This window comes from Mauremys reevesii, linkage group 5, assembly GCF_016161935.1.
Source record: "Mauremys reevesii isolate NIE-2019 linkage group 5, ASM1616193v1, whole genome shotgun sequence".
Classification (NCBI taxonomy): domain Eukaryota; kingdom Metazoa; phylum Chordata; order Testudines; family Geoemydidae; genus Mauremys; species Mauremys reevesii.
The window spans coordinates 119,390,075-119,407,195 of NC_052627.1; the positions used below are offsets into that span (position 1 = coordinate 119,390,075).

Here is a 17,121-nt window from a genome sequence, read left to right on the forward strand (position 1 = left end):
CTGCTGTTGTCAGACGCCACCAGTATGGTGCTCTGTTCTGTTCAATGTTGACAACTGTCGGCTGTGTGCGTGTGTTCCCTCTATGTGCTGCCCTGGCTCTACAGATCGCTGGCACAGCAGACCCCAAGAGAACCCCCCAATGACCACAGACTCCGATAAGATACAAAGGCACCTAGCCAGGTTTATTGTCAAATGAAGCACAGTAATAGTTTCCAGCAGACTCTACAGGGACATGCTACGAATATGTGCCCCCTGACAATGGACCGGCTCAGTCAGTGGCAGGACACTCCACTGCCCCCTAGGCCGGACAAAGGGATGCATTCTTATACACAGGTACAAACAAGTTACACATCACTCCTAACGTATTGAGGTGCAACCCTTCTACATAGCAAGGTGCCGCCTCTCACCTTGTACATGTTGGTTTGAACAAAACAACTCTATCCATCATATTATCCTTTTGTCCCTGTCTTTAGGATGGGTCAGCTTGTTCCTTGTTGTGTGTGTGGAATGTGCAAGTATTGGAGTGTTCTGTAGGGTGACCAGACAGCAAATGTGAAAAATCGGGACAGGGAGTGGGGGGTAATAGGAACCTATATAAGAAAAAGACCCAAAAATCAGGACTGTCCCTATAAAATCAGGACATCTGGTCACCCTAGTGTTCTGATATCTAGTGTCCAGTACCATTTAGGTATGTATCTTTTTGCAGCATCAGTCCTTTCCTTGCCAGCTTCTGTGATCAGGGCCTGCCTCTGGCTCATAGCTTAACTTTGCTTTATGTTAGCAAAGTCTTGACCATTACTTTAGTTCAGGCCTTAAGCCTCTTACCAGGCCTCTGATATAAGGGATTATGTTTCAGGGCCTCATCTTACTACATTCCCCCACTTTTTGTCTTTTTATGGGGAGGATGTTTACCCATCATCCCGGAAAAGCATAATGCATGGACTAAAGATAACCCAGTGGGCTAAATACTGTTATGTGGTTATCTTATTTTACCATCCATACACTCATGCCCCATCTGTCTTTTTAGTCTGCACATTCCCACGTACGACTGATAGACAGATTTTATTATCCAATTATTTTTTAGTCCCTTATGGCAGGCCTGGGAATGTTAGGCCCGGGACCATGACTGAGGAATGTAGTATTATGATTGAACCTTAGAGGTACTCCCAAATAATTAATATATATGAATAATATAAATATGGCATATATATTTGTAGTGTATATGGGCATATATGTATAGTATGTATGCATATAACAGAACTTTATAGCCAAGCATAACAATTCTTTTCCAATCTGTTGTTGTACTTTGGCCCTTGTGGTACTGCAGACAGCAACCCTTTCTACCGCCTCTCCTCACTTCGTCTCTCTCTCTCTTTGTTTCAAAAGTTATAATTTTTACAGAAACCTCCAAAAGAAAAGTAATTGAAAACAGAACAAAACAAGAAACAAAAAGAAAACAAGGTAAAAACTTTACTTTAAATAAATCCAGTAAATTAATTATTTTAACCCTTCAGGAATGGAACAGCTGGAATTATTCCTAACTTTCTTGAAGATATGGTTGCCAAGCAACAGAAATGCACACTCTGCTTCTAATCCTAACCACTCACTAATATTTGAAACATGGGCTTTTCTTATTTCCATATAGCAGAGTTTTAAAATAATGTTAAACATAAAGTAATGCAAAATTCCTTGTGACTAAATTAATACAATAAATTTGGCAAATATTAATATTTTTTATCAATGTATGATAAAAGCTTTAAACAAGGTAATAACTTGTTTATTCAAATGTTTAACCCTTTTTATTTTTTATTTTTGTTTGCCTTATTTTGTACAGTTACGGCAATCATGTGTGGGAGTCAAAAGCTTCAGTGGCACCCTATGATTGCCAGTGATGGAATAAACAGAATATATGACCAGGCCACCTTATGCACTTTGCCAGAGGGCAAGCCAGCTTATGCTGTATTTGCAAAGAAATTATGCCCCTCTGGAATTTGCTATGATGAAGATGATAAGTTGTTTTCCACGTTTCCAAGAGTTTCAATCATGATGGGGCTTTTAATTGCTTAATTCTTCCACTCAGGGCATTTTTCTTAGTCTCTACTACACTTACCCGCCCGGTTTCGGAGAGAGACTTTTTTTTTTTTGAACTATCTCTATGATCTGGATCTAGATATAGTGAACTTCGAAAGCCATGATCAAACTCGGTACTCCACCTCGGCAGAAGGAGTTGGTGGAGAGGGAGCGGGCGAGAGCGTTCCGCCGCCGCCTGCTGGGAGGTGAGTAGTTCGAAACTAGGCATTTTTCAGGCAGCTTATTCACGCGGCTGATTTTTGCGTACCCTAATTCGAACCCCCTTCTTAGTGTAGACCAGGCCTTAGTTTCTTTTTACTCCTGTACCATGTAATGTTCAATGATCACTCACTGCTTAGAGGGTTTGCAAGAGATCTGCTTCATTCAGTATCCAGTTTTAAATGGCTATACATAACTATAACAGCTTCAAAGTATCCCACCTCTCGGTCTAGGAAGCTCACCCCTTGGAGACACATTCCCCAATACCTCTCACACAGCTCCAACATGCCCAAGCTTCAGATTCTTAAAAGGGTGACACTTTTGTCTGACACATTAATTACTTGAACTTGAAACTCTCCACTGGAACTTGCTGGTACTAATATATTACTTATAGAACTCTTTTTGGTGGGGTTTCTGCTACAAAGAGGCCCAGAAAGCTGGAATGCTTCTTATCTCCAAAGTAGGACTGGTGTCAGGTTTCTTTCCTGCACTAAAACTGGGCACTGAATCAAGGCTCTACATGATTTTTGCTTCTGCTCTTGCAGGGGAAGGGTGTGGGTGCTGACTAGAAAGTGTTGTCAATTATTCCAGTTTTGGGCTCCGTTTATCTAATTCCTACCAACACTCCTGCAAGAGCCACATTTCCATCAACTATTTCATCATCTAGTACCAGATAGAGTCATAGAGTCATAGACTTTAAGGTCAGAAGGGACCATTATGATCTTCTAGTCTGAAATCCTGCACAATGCAGGCCACAGAAGCTCACCCACCCACTCCCGCAACAAACCCCTAACCTATGTCTGAGCCATTAAAGTCCTCAAATCATGGTTTAAAGACTTCAAGATGCAGAGAATCCTCCAGCAAGTGAGCCGTGCCCCATGCTGCAGAGGAAGGCGAAAAAACCCCAGGGCCTCTGCCAATCTGTCCTGGAAGAAAATTCCTTCCCGACCCCAAATATGGTGATCAGCTAAACCCTGAGGATATGGGCAAGACTCACCAGCCAAAGAATTCTCTGTAGTAACTCAGATCCCACCCCATCTAACATCCCATCACAGGCCATTGGGCATATTTACCGCTAATAATCAAAGATCAATTAATTGCCAAAATTAGGCTATCCCATCATACCATCTCCTCCATAAACTTAGTCTTGAAGCCAGATATGTCTTTTGCCTCCACTATTCCCCTTGGAAGGCTGTTCCAGAACTTCACTCCTCTGATGGTTAGAAACCTTTGTCTAATTTCAAATCTAAACTTCCTGATGGCCAGTTTATATCCATGGTTGCTTGCTACACCCCAATTTGTGGTTTACATGCAGAAAGTCTATTCCAAACATTGTTTCTCCTGAAATGCCTTGTTTGCCCAGGAAATCCATCTTGTAGACAATCTTCTAAATCACAGAGTCACTTGCATTTTTCTGAGTACTTCTACAGGTCTCTATTTGATGGCTAGAAGTCAGAGTAGTCATTTGTAAATTAGTTTCCTTCAAGTCAAGGAGATGAATACAAACTCCACTTCATTTTTTTTTCCTCACTAGACTTACTATTTTTGTGTCTTAATTGTTTGAGGGCACAAATTTTAATTCACATTTATTACCAATTGTGTAAATTGAATACCAGGCCAAAGAAGGAGTGTTCAGGTCAAAAGCAGAACGTACACCATGGTGGGGGTGTGTGGAATGTAGAAACACATAAGAAAGATGAGCTCATCAGGTTCCAGTAACCCTGCATGACCACAAACTGATCTCTGAAAGCGTTCCACGTTTCAGTTGTAAGAAAACTATTTGACTATCTGATCTAGCCATTTATAAAATAATTGGAATCCTGGTGACTATCCCCTTCCTCAGTCATTAAAACGGTTCTAAACATAACTGTCTGGTTATGGCCACTCGGAGCTTATAATTAATGTGTGGGTAATGGGACAAGTTTATGATGCCATTGTTCAGCATTAAAAGCACACCGTTGTGTTAAATGTACAATTCTGTTTTGAAAAGTGGGACCTTCTGAACTCAACAGATCTGATCCCTGTTGGTATTCAGAGTCATAAGAACTGACTTCAGTGATAAAAACAAGATTTTACTGCTTTTTACTCCTGGTTGCACTGCAGAGCCAACAGCTAAAGGGAATTTGAGCTGGAGTTCATTCTTCATGGCATAGTGTCAACAGGATTGCTTACTACATTCCACCAGTTTCACCTGTGCAAATCAAAGCAAGGCAATGAAGTTGTACAAGTATCAATGAGGGCATAATTTGGCCTGTAGAACATTTATTACTGGTGATGATACACAGCACAGAAAGAATCCAGCATGACTTTCTGAACTTGGGTTGAATTTGTAGGTCTTGTAGTTAGAAAAACATTTTGTATTTTCAAATAGAGCATATCTGATATGCAATCCTGATCACACATGGAACTCCACATCGCTATTTTTACAGTCACAATTCAGGGAAAAAAAGAACTTTAAAAATCATGGGCCTTATTCTAACGTCACGTACATTGGGGTTACACAGATGTGACCAACTTAAGTGGAATTATTCCTGATTTACATGAGTGTGAAATTACAATCTATTCACAATATATTTCCAAAATATTCCTTGCCTAATCTACAGATAATACCTTAGATTATTAAAAGATTAAAAATATCAGTTTACATACTATGCTATTTAGTTTTCCCATTTTCCAGTTAAAATAAACTAGCTAGTATCACTTCTGTTTCTAGTCAATCACTTTCTATTTTTCATGTATTATGACATTGCTGCACTATTTGGGTGGCAAACATTGCAGGGGAACATTTAGTATTTAAAAATAACTTTTATTTGATCTTTTAATTTCATGGTAACATTTCCATTGGTCAGATTTTGAAAATAATTCACTTTTTTACAAAACCTATATTTGGGCTAAATTTGACTGTGTCCCTTTGACACCCTGCTGCACACGGTAGTTATCACAAAGGTGTATAGTGATCTCTAGTTCAGATTTTGAGTTGAGGCTAAAAAGACATAGCCAGATTAGAAAGTTACTTACCGTATGGTAACTGGAGGTGCTTTGAGATGCATGGTTGTGATAGAATATACCCCTGGGTTCACACTCTCCACGCTATTGTAATAATGTTTGTACAAGGTATCATTTGAGGTATCATTTCAAAACATAAAATTTGCTGATCAATACTATCATGGCAAAATGCACATAGCAGTGTTATATGTGAAGTTATAAACATAAGATGAGATCATGACTAAAATTATGTTTTGTCGGTAAGTCTGGGGAGTGGCCAAACCAGTTCCTCAGAGACAAAGGGCAGACTGATGCCTCAGCCAGGTGTAAATAATGCTGATGAACCATTACTTGCTAAGTGGCCATTCTTTGGCAGGAAAGGGGGCAAGGGCAAAAAGTCTACATCTTAGGCTATGTCTACACTGAAAACCTTACAAAAGCACAGCTGAGGTGTTGCAACTGTGCTGTTGTAAGGTGTGCTATGTAGCCGCTCTGTATCGCCGGGAGAGATCTCTCCCAGAGACAAAATAAAACTACCTCCATCGAGGGAATGGTAGCTTCGTCATGAGGAGTGTGGCTCCTGCTGTCGAAGCGCTGTCCACACCAGTGCTTTTCATCATTAAAACTTTTGTCGTTCAGGGGGGGTGTTTTTTCACACCCCTGAGTGACAAAAGTTTTAACAACGAAAGTGCCAGTGTAAACAAAGCTTTACTACAGAAACGGGTAGAGTTTCCTTCCACACAGACTGCCTGGTGCCTTTCTCCCAGCTGGAAATGCTTCTCAAATGGGGGACAGGACTATAAAAAGAAGGGGCAGACATCCCAAGACACCCCTCCTCTCTCTCCCTGTCTGTCTCTGGCATCGCACCTAAGCAGACACAGGAAAACTGCCATTGGACTTGGGGATAGGGGATCCTGATCTGACAGTGTGGTCAGTAATCTGCTGAAAGCATGTGGTGAGAAAACTTTGCTTTTAATCTAATATAATTTGTTAAATTAGGTTACTGGTGCCTATTTTATTTTTCTTGTAATCATTTCTGACTTTTATGCCTCATTATTTGCATTCACTTAAAATTTCTCTCTTTGTAGTTAATAAACCTGTTTTGTTGTTTCATCTAATTCAGTGTATTTAAGTTGAAGTATCTGGATAACTAAAAAATAAGATGGCATATTATTCCCTTAAAGGAATAACAAACTTAATATATTTGTATTTTCCAGGAGAGGGCTGGGCAGTATGGGACATACATTTCTGGGCGGAAATCCAGGACTGGGGCTATGTTGGGGTCACCCTGCAGTATAACCAAGGCCGGTGAGAGCCAAGGTGTGGCTGGCTGGCTGGTTGTAGCGCACACACTCCCAACATGGCTGGGAGTGATTTACATGCTGGAGGCTGTTTGTGAGCTGTCCAGGTTGGAGGCTACAGCAGCAAGGCATTGTAATGAGCACTCCAGGTTATAGGACAGAGGTGACACCACTACTCATTATTCTGGATTGTGCCCTGCTATGTCACAGTGGTCCCTATCTGTACTCCACGGTGGATACACTGACACCCCATGTGCCCAGAGTTGGAGCATTCTTGTTGGTCCACACATGCACCCTCACTCTCCTCATGCTTCCAACATAAAGGGTGGAGCAAATCAACCATCTCTCCAGTTCTTTTCTACTGCAAATCCAGGTAAGATCTGAAGCAGAGGGGAAGGAAGGAAGGAAGGTATATAATGACCACATATCTAGAAGAACTTCCAATTACCATGAAATAAGTAACTTTCTTGTCCTCTTCAAGTGCTGGTGTCTATGTGTATTCCATAGCGGGTGACTGACAAGCAGTACTCAAGTAGGAGTAGGGTGCAAGGATGCAGGCAGCTGGGCTGCTCGAAGGACCGCTGTCCAAAAGGATGCATCAGTAGAGGAATTCAGCACTAAAACATAATATCTTGCAAATGTATGGATAGAACTCCATGTAGCTGCTTTGCAAATGTCAAGTAGGGGTACTTCTTGAAGCGATGCCATTGAAGTAACTTGTGGTCTTGTAGAATGAGCCTTCACTCCAATTGATAGCAGAATAGAACTCAAGATCCATGTAGAGATCCTCTGGAATTATATAGCCTGACTTTGGATTCTTTCTGCTCTAGCGATAAACAATCTGGTAATTTTCTGATTGGCTTTGTCCTTTGCAGGTGAAAGGCTAAGACTATTCGCATGTTGAGGGACTGAAGTCTCCTCTCCTCTTCAGATGTGTTTAGTTGAAAAAAAAATATAGGCAAATGCATTACTGGTTCAGGTAAAACTCCAAAACTACTTTGGCGGTGAACTTCGGATGTAAATGTAAGGAGACTTGTCTTTATGGAATATGGTGTAAGGCAGATCCTCCATCAGCGTTCTGAGCTCATCTAACCTTCTAGCTGAGGTGATGGCCACAGGAAATGCAACTTTCATAAACAGAAGAGACATGGAACGTGTAACTAGTGGTTCAAAGGGAAGCTTAGTGAGTTCTGAAAGAGCAAGGTTTAAGTCCAGTTGAGGAATAGGTTTCCTTACTGGCAGAAAGGTTCTGATTAGGCCTTTCCAGAAACTGCTACTCAGTGGATAAGCAAAAATTGGAGTATCGATGTGAAGGTGGGGGGTAAACACTGATTGCTGCCAGGCAGACCCCTAAAGAGTTGATAGAAAAACCAGCCGTTTTGAGAGAGAGAAGATGGTCTAAAATAAGGGGACTATCTACTGACTCTGGGAATGCAAGTTTTGCTGTGCCTAGATGGAGAAATGCTTCTCCTTGGCTAAATAGCATTTCCTGATTAAATCTTTTCTGCTATTAGTGAGGATGTTTTGTACGGCTTCAGAGCATGAACATTCTAGATGTGATGCCCTCCAAAAAAGAAGCCTTGAGATGGAGTGCTTGGTGGTTGGGATCCTTGATTCTGCACTTCTCCTGGGTCAGGAGGTTAGGAAAAGACTGAATGTTGATCATCCAATTCCATGGGGTGACTGCTTCTTCACACAAGGGACTAGATCATGCTCCTCCCTGTTTGGTGTAATAGTTGGTTGTCATATTGTCCAACATTATGAGTACCTGGTGACACTGGATGAATGGAAGAAAGACTTTTCAAGCTTCTTGGACTGCCTGTAATTCCAGAACATTGACGTACACCCTGGCCTCTCAGGGTGTCCAACTGCCTTGTGCCATATGGTTGTCCATGTGGATTCCACAGCTTAGGAGGGAGGCATCTATAATGATTGCCCTGTCTGATGAGGGGCAAAGGAAGAGAATGCCCACACATACATAAAAGGGGATTTTTCCACTGCAGTAGAGATAATGTTATCTTGGTGGGAATTGTTACTATGGTATTCATGGACTGTTTGTTTGGTGAGTACAGTTTGAAGCCATGCCTGCAGGCAATGAAGGTGGAGTCTGGTGAACAGCATAACATAAATGCATGAAGCCATATGTCCAAGAAGAAAAAGTCATACTCTGATTGATGTTCAAGGACTGCGCATAACCTGATTTATGAGGTTGTTTGTTGCTTGGAATCTGTCCATCGGAAACTAAGCTCTTGTCATGAGTGAATCTAGGGTTGCGCTGATGAAGTCTACAGTCTGTGTCGGAGTGAGGACATACTTTTGTAAGTTTATGCTAACCCCTAGGGAAGACGGGACCTGAAGCATTACCAAGTCAACTCGTAGGCATCCTGATGTGTCTTAGAAACTAGTTGTTGAGACAGGGGAAGACAATGAAGCCGCCTTGCCTGATATAGGGTACTATGACTAGAAAAACTTTGGTAAAGACCCGGGGAGCAGTTGCAAGGCCAACTGCGTGCACTCTGTATTTAAAATGGTAGAGGCTCACTATGAACCTGAGAGAATATCTATGAGCAGGGTGAATGTCCATGTGAAAGTATGCATCCTTCATATTAAGACTTGTAATCCAAATGTCTTTTTCCAGGGATGGGATTATAAATGGCAGTGTGTCCCTGCAAAATTTCAGCTTACAAATAAAGTGGTTGAGTGGTTGAGATCAAGGAGGAGTCTCCACCTGCCTTCCTTTTTGGTACTAGGAAGTATGCTGAGTAAAAACCCTTCCCCTGGTATTGAAGAGGTACTCACTCTATTGATTCCTTCAAAGAGGAGGGATTCTACTTCTTGTTTGAGAGTCTCTTCATGAGAATGTCCTCTGAGAAAGGGCAGGGATGAGATTTGGAGGGGGCAGGGAAGTGAAATTGATCCCATAGCCAGAATGGATGATGTGTAATACTCATTTGTCTGTTGTTATTGCATGCCAGTTGTGGAAAAAGAGTGCTACATGACACCCAAATGATATATGGGAATTGGTTGATGATGGCATCATTGGTGGTTTGCAGCTCTCAAACTCCCATCAAAAATATCATTTAGTTGAGGGCTGGAGTTGACATGATAACTAGAAGGTGCAGGGAAATGGGACTTTTGAACTCTGTCTCTTATGGGGTGGCTCATAAGGTTGGTGATGGTACAATTGTTGATCCATCTTTCTAGGCTTGTACAAATTTTCTCTTTGGGGAAGGTGTATATATTCCTAGGCCATGGAGGATGGCCCTGGGGTCCTTTAGAGTACGTAAGCACTCATCTGACTTTTGGTTGAAAAGATGGACTTCATGGAAGGGCAGGTCCTCCATGGTGTACTGTACCTCCTTTGGAAACCCTAAAGCTTGAAGCTATGATTCACAGCGTATCACAATGGCTGTTGCCATTGACCCTGATGATGTATCTGCTGCATCTACCACTGATTGAAGAGAGGTTCTGGTGACCAATTTGCCTTCCTCAATGAGAATCTGGAACTGAGTTACATCTTGTTGCGGAAGCTTGTTGATGAAGTCTGTGAACTTGGAATCATACTTAGCCAACAGCGCTTGGTAATTGGCTATCCTGAACTGAAGGCTAGTAGATGTGAAGACCTTTCCTTCTCAACAATTCTAAGTGCTTCGGTTCCTTGTCAACCAGAGTAGATCTAAGATGTTGCTGTCTAAATCTCACTGTGGCAATTTGGACAACTGCATTTGGTGCAGGATAACAGAAAAGAAATTCTATCTTTTGGCTGGGACAAAGTAGCATTTCTTTGCTGTCTTAGGGATATGGGGTGTATGTGGTTGGAGTATGCCAGAGTGCTCTAGCTGGATCCAGAATGGCTTTGCTAACAGGAAGCACTATTTGGCTGTTCCTGGAAGGTTGTACGATGCCCAAAAGTTTATATTGTGGATCCCTCTAGGGAAATTTGGAGCTCCTCTGCAACCCTGCACAAGAGTTCCTGGAACTGCTTATGGTCATCTGCGGGGAAAGGGGATATTGGAATGACCTCTTCATCCAAAGATCACAAGGATAATTTTGTCAGCACCAGCAGAACCACTGGATCTGGCTCGTAAGAAGGACGTAAGAAGGATCAAAGGGGATTGTGGAGGTCCCCATGGAACCTTTGGTTCCAAGTGCTGAGGTGGAGGTTGGTTACAGATAGGTCAAGGTCCCTGTCTAAGTAGATATCCTTTGGAGGAGACATCTGTTCTTCAGGTGGTTCAGAGTTCACCAAGAAAGATCCAGAATTGGCTATCAGCAGTATCGACGGCTCCGTGAGAGGGAAACCTTGGTTGGTAGATGGAATGGGGGACTGACTCCTCATAACTTGCATCTCTTGATGGAGTCAGGATCTCTCTGATGACGGAAGAACCTGATAGCAATGGAGATTGGGGATCAGGGAGAGCAAAAACATCCTCTGGTGTAGCACAAGTTTCTGTTCCCCCTGGAGCGCAAGGGGGTCCTGTCCTCCCGAACTAATAGAGCCAGAGCAGTTAAACTTTGTGTCACTGTCAGACAAGGCAGTGCTGGAACTGTTGGTGGTTGAAGCTCTTCATGGTTGCCTTCTGTCAGTGCCATCGGCTCCTGGTATTTGGGTTTAACTGGTACTGGAGGTATCTTTGCCGCTGGTGTACAGTCCAGTACCAATGGAGTCCTGGATTTATGGGGTTTCTTGTCATGGCTCTGAGACTTAGGATGTTATAAGACCTCATGGGCTGAGCAGAAAGATTTGCTTGACTAGGCAGGGTCAGATCCGACTTCTTTGAAGTGGACTTAGAGGAAGATCTGCTTTTGTATTTCTGAGACCGTTCCCTGCATAGGTGCTGGAGCTAGGGGTGCTGTGGGTGCGGCAGCACTCCCTGATTTGAAGTGGTTTCCATCATATGCAGGGTTTACAGTTTTGTTCAATAGATTTCAGCACTCCCACTATACAAATTGTTCCAGCACCTATGGTTCTCTGCCTTTCCGACAAGATCCCAACAAGGTGGGGGGCCAGTGAGTAGATTCTCTTGTTCCTAAGTCAGATCTCATGGCAGGAGGTGCACTCCTTGAATCAGTCTCATGTATGGCGGATTGTTCCCTGGCCTGTGTCTGGGTGTGGCCTCATGGCTTTCTTCATGAGGTGCTTTTTGAGTCAAAACTCCCACACCACATGGGTACAACTGGGGAAAGAGCGGCAGATACTGTACATTGCCATGATGTGGGCTTCCTCAAGGCAGCACAGGCAGTGTCAATGGTCATTGCTGGCCAAGAAGCAGCATGAAACACAGGTTTTGAAGAAGCCTGGCATTCTGGACATAGTCCAATCCCCTTAACAGGGTGGTGGTGGGGGGGGAATTCCCTGGGATGGGAAAGTTATGTAACTATGGCACTATAAAACTTAGCTAAAAACTATAGAGTAAAAATTCTAAGCTATTTACTATATATATAGTGCATGCATACCCACAGGGGACTACACATAGGGACCAGCACTTGAAGAAAAAAAAATAGGTGTTTCATCCCTTAATGGAGAGCGTAGTGGAGAGTGACTGATGATCATGCAATTATTTGCTATTCAGAATTACACTACCAGTGTCAGCATTTCGTTACATAAAACTGAAAAAAGCACAAATGTGCAATGCAGCAGCTCATGAATATACCTCATGAAAAGCATCTGATAAGCTTAGAGAAATCCAGGAAATGCAGGCACAGTAACAGATACATGTAAGTGCTGACTAATTCTCCAGGAGGAGTGTCCTCATAGCTCTGCGTGCTAGACTTAAAACAAAGGAAATAGTTATTCAAGGACATTCTCAAAAACATACAGGGTCAAATCCTTACTCAGGCCAAATTTCTTTTGAAGTATTTCCTTGAGTAAGAACTGTGGGTTTTCATTCACAGTGCTGTAATGAGAAAGGGAGCAAATGAAGAGGTCATTCTGTAGGCAATCATTAGGGGTTTTTTTTTTATGATGAGATACAGTATTTGATTTTGAACATCTTTATGACATTTTATTTCAAATAAAGGAATCCTATGCAAGCAGTGGAATATCGAAAATATTATGGTTCTTAGATTGTGTATCATTTTTTTAAAGTGCACAGAGATAGCAGAAACAGCAGCAGTGGAATCATTCACACCAGTTAGTTTTAAACTTGACCCAGAGGGAAAGTCCCCTGGACTTGAGTGGTTAGTTCATTAGCCATGCTCATTTAGGTCCCAATTCAGCAAAGATTTGCAAAACTTCCTTTTTTATAATCTAAATAGATAACATAAATTCTGGCTTACTCCATCCTATTATTAATTGGCTGATTTGTTGTAGGTATAGTGGCAGATGATCAGAAGCAGAGACTTGAAGGAGAGAGTTCTACCTTTACAGATGAGGTCAGGGAGAGCAGGAGTTCAGATTTGGCCCTGTTGGTACAATGCTGGATCTATGAAAGTGGGGAAGTAAAGAAGCGTATCGGAACAGACAGGCACTTTCCCCTGAGGAAAAAATGAAACTGCCTGGCCCAGTCACATGTTTTATCATATAAAACTGTGGCAAATGAAATAGTATATTTTTATGAGACTGAAGATGACCCAATCACACTGTCAATTCACTGCCACAGAAACAAACGTTTAAATAAGTAATCCATTCCAGAGACTCTGAGGCCCATCTCAGGGTAAAAACTCTAATCTTGTGCAATGCTGCTGTAAATGTCAGGGCTCTAACTTGAATCTTCGTAAAGAACAGTATGTTACAGTTTGAGTAGGGGCTTTTCAAAATTGCTTAGTTTTGAAGGACGAGCAGTGATCTATCTGGGTCTTTCTGCATTTTTTTTTAAGTGATCTGGTCTACTGAAATGAAAACGGAATACATTCTAAATGGAGGTGCTTACATCAGAGTCACATTACAAGGAAGACCGACTACTCATGCACATAAAGATTTTCAGGATCAGCCTCTAGGACTGAAAACACTAGCTCTCTCCTTAGCAAGTACTAGGAACTGGAAAGCTTCAGTGTTGCTGTAATGTAGTTTTTAGGGGCCAAATTCCACAGTTAAAACTCATGCTGACTAAGAACTCCAGAATATGGGTCAAGATTTTCTTGTAAAATTTAACTGACTTAACAATTAGTTTAACAACTGTATACATTTTTTTTTAATTGCTGAACTCACCTTACAAAAACACTGAACCTCTCCAGTTCTCCACAGCTTTCTAGTGGGAAAGCTGATTCTGAGGCCATGTCTACACTATAAAATTATGTTGACCTAACTTACATCTGCATCCAGCCACTGCGGTTATTAAATTGCTTGTGTGTGCGCGCACTTGGCTCCTTGTGTTAGTGGTGCACGTCCTCACCAATGGTGCTTGTACTGATCGTATTGTCAGCGTGGGGCGCTGTGGGATGGCTTCTGAAAGTCAGTAACAGTCGACATAAGCAACACAGTGTCTACACTGACTAATTACATTGACCGTGACTCTATGGCACTTGGGGAATTGGTGTTACTAAATCAGCATAAAGAAGCACTTATATTGGTGGGATTCAAATTTAAGTGAAGATACTTTCACAGCAAGGTTGACACAACTAACCCTGCAACGTAGACCAGGCCTGAGTCCTACTTTGAATTCTGAAATTGTCAAGATAGTAGCTTCCCGTTTGATTGCTAATTGTAGTTTTAATATAGTTACATTTTAAAATGATTTACTCTCCATTGTAATGAGAATATGTTTATAGTACTCTGGAATTTTCCAGGTTTTTCCATCATTTATTTATACAAGTGAAACCATCTTTTATATTTATAAGCCTGTGTTGCTCTCCTTTGAATTCCTTCCAGTTGATTTATGTTTCTAGTACTGAAGTCTCTAGGACTAAATTAAGCATTTTAGGCGTGGCCTTATTACAGTTTGTAAAGAGGGACTATCATCCTTAACTCCATTTTGTGCTGCCTCTCAACATGCAGTCTCAGATTATATCTAGTATATCATATTGCAAACTCGTATCTAATTTGTTATCCACAACCTTAACTACTAGACTTTTTTGCGTTTTGCAGCATGGGTGGGTGAATCTCTTTGCATACCTTGAATGGGTGTGGGTATTCACTGCTTCTTAAAGCTCTGTTAATATATATAAAGACAGTACTTTGTTTGTCTTACAGACATCACTACTACGGCTACCCCCCCTCTACTACTATCTCTTTGTTATCCACACTCACCCCTTCCATTGAATAACAGTGGTTTGGATTTTCTCCAGATGTATCTTATATTTGTTAGGGCTGAACCTTATTTTGTTATTTCTGACCTATTTTTCCAAACCTATTTTCCTTTATATGACCTCTTTGTCTTCACTAGCATCGACAACACCTCCCAGTTTGGTATGATCTGCAAATTTTATTAGCATGCTCCTTAAGTTTAGTCATTTACATGCTAACATTAAGCAGAATAGTCTTTGCCACCAACTTCTCCATCACATTAACTGGGCTACAGAGAGATTGGGGATTTCCTTGTTCTTTTAATTCTTTGAATGTTTCTATTTTAATTCCCAGTCTTCCCACATTAGTAGCAACTGAAAAAAATGTCACTTTGGCACCACTTTTGTTTACCTACAACAGGGTTACATTGTGAAGACTGTCTTCACAATAGAAGAGCTTGCAAATTAGAGAGGAAGAGTTAAAAAACATGACAGCTTATGCTGTGGCTTCATTAGGAATAAAAGGTGTTCTCTTAACTTGAATGAACTAACTTGGGTAAAATCCTAGTGAAAGCACAGCAGTTTGTAGTTTTCACATGAATTATTAGCAGGTTGCGTGAAAGACTATAGACAAGACTCTAGAGTATCTGGTATCAGAGGCCACACAAGACAGTCTACTGCCGTAGGCAAAGCTTCTGTCTTCTATCCCCCACCTCATACCCTGTTAGAAGTTCACAGCAGACCTTTAGTGCCTCCCACACTGCTGCCACCCCTGAACCTCATACAGCCACACTGGAGGCTGACAGGGCAAACCTCAACCTGGGACTGCAGAGGCCAGGGGCGCTGGAATAGGGGGCACCAAGGGACCATGGCCCTCCCACTTTTTACCGGCCGTAAGGGTGAGCAACTGGGGGAAGGGAGCAGAGAGGAGTGAGAGGGGTTTTGGGGGAGTGGGGTGGAGAGGCAGCACAGGAGCAGGGCCTCAGAGAGAAGGGGCTATGTGAGGGCAGGAACTCAGTGTGTGGGGGGGTGGAATTGGCAGCGTGAGGACAGAGTCTTGGGGGGTGGCGTGGTGCAGGGGTGAGGTGGCATGTGGGTGGCTGCCACTCCTGGGAGAGGCTGTTGGGCCCTGGTGAACAGACCTTATCAGATGGAAACAGTCATAGAATATCAGGGTTGGAAGGGACCTCAGGAGGTCATCTAGTCCAACCCCCTGCTCAAAGCAGGACCAATCCCCAGACAGATTTTTGTCCCAGATCCCTAAATGGCCCCCTCAAGGATTGAACTCACAACCCTGGGTTTAGCAGGCCAATGCTCAAACCACTGAGCTATCCCTTCCTCCAGTCCAATAACTCCAGCAGGATGCAACTCCCAGCTTGCAGGGTCTGGTTAATGGGCACCTCCACCATCCCTGGCTGACGATTTTAAACAGTTCCAGGACCTTATCAAGAGGCTTGTGGATTCTTTGCAGATTCCCTTTGAGGAGGTTCAAGAATCAAGAACCACATCATAAGTTGGTTGACATCCTCAATACAGCTTCATCTGCCTGCATCTCCCTACCTGTTACTGAGGAATGCCTGGACCCTGCAAAGATTATCTGGCACACCCTGGCCTCAATTCTGCCTACTTGCAAGAGAGTGGACAAAAAATATTATGTCCTCTCTGAGGATTCAGAAATTCGTATTCCTCTCCTCTTTGGTGGCTGAGGTGGTCAACAAATGTGGAAGGCAGCACCACACTAAATCTACACCAGGGTAGGCAAAGGCGGCACACGAGCTGATTTTCAGTGGCACTCACACTGCCCGGGTCCTGACCACCAGTCTGGGGGGTTCTGCATTTTAATTTAATTTTAAATGAAGCTTCTTAAACATTTAAAAAACCTTATTTACTTTACATACAACAATAGTTTAGTTATATATTATAGACTTATAGAAAGAGACCTTCTAAAAACGTTAACATGTATTACTGGCACGTGAAACCTTAAATCAGAGTGAATAAATGAAGACTCGTCACACCACTTCTGAAAGGTTGCTGACCCCGATCTACAACCTATGAAAAAAATCATATTTGTCGGTTACTTTACAATTCAGAATAACCAGTTACCAGACATTAATGGCAAAGTACAACCACACAAATTATACCGAGCTGAACTCCTTTACTGAACATGTACCAGCAGAACACAAAGCAATACCAGGCAATTATTGCAGAAGGCCAACTACTAGCCAGAACTTCTCTGCAGGCTTCTCTCGATACTACTGATACTGATACCACTCATTAGATTTCTACAGCAGAAGGTATGAGCAGGGCCTCCTGGCTTCAGCTCTCAGAATTTCCAAAGGAGGTCCAGAATATGATTGAAGACCTGCCTTTTGATGTCACTAAA

General features: G+C 42.3%; 1 long non-coding RNA gene across 4 annotated transcripts in view; it reads right to left on the reverse strand.

Moving 5' to 3' along the window:
* LOC120405785 overlaps positions 1–17,121 on the reverse strand; it is a 38,754-nt gene that overhangs the window by 16,013 nt on the left and 5,620 nt on the right. The window contains exon 3 of one of the 4 annotated variants that reach the window (XR_005598871.1): positions 12,885–13,000. The exons of the other annotated variants lie outside the window; for them this stretch is intronic. This is a non-coding gene — a long non-coding RNA (uncharacterized LOC120405785). Of the gene's footprint in view, positions 1–12,884; positions 13,001–17,121 lie in introns of those variants that run through there. 4 annotated transcript variants of the gene reach the window in all.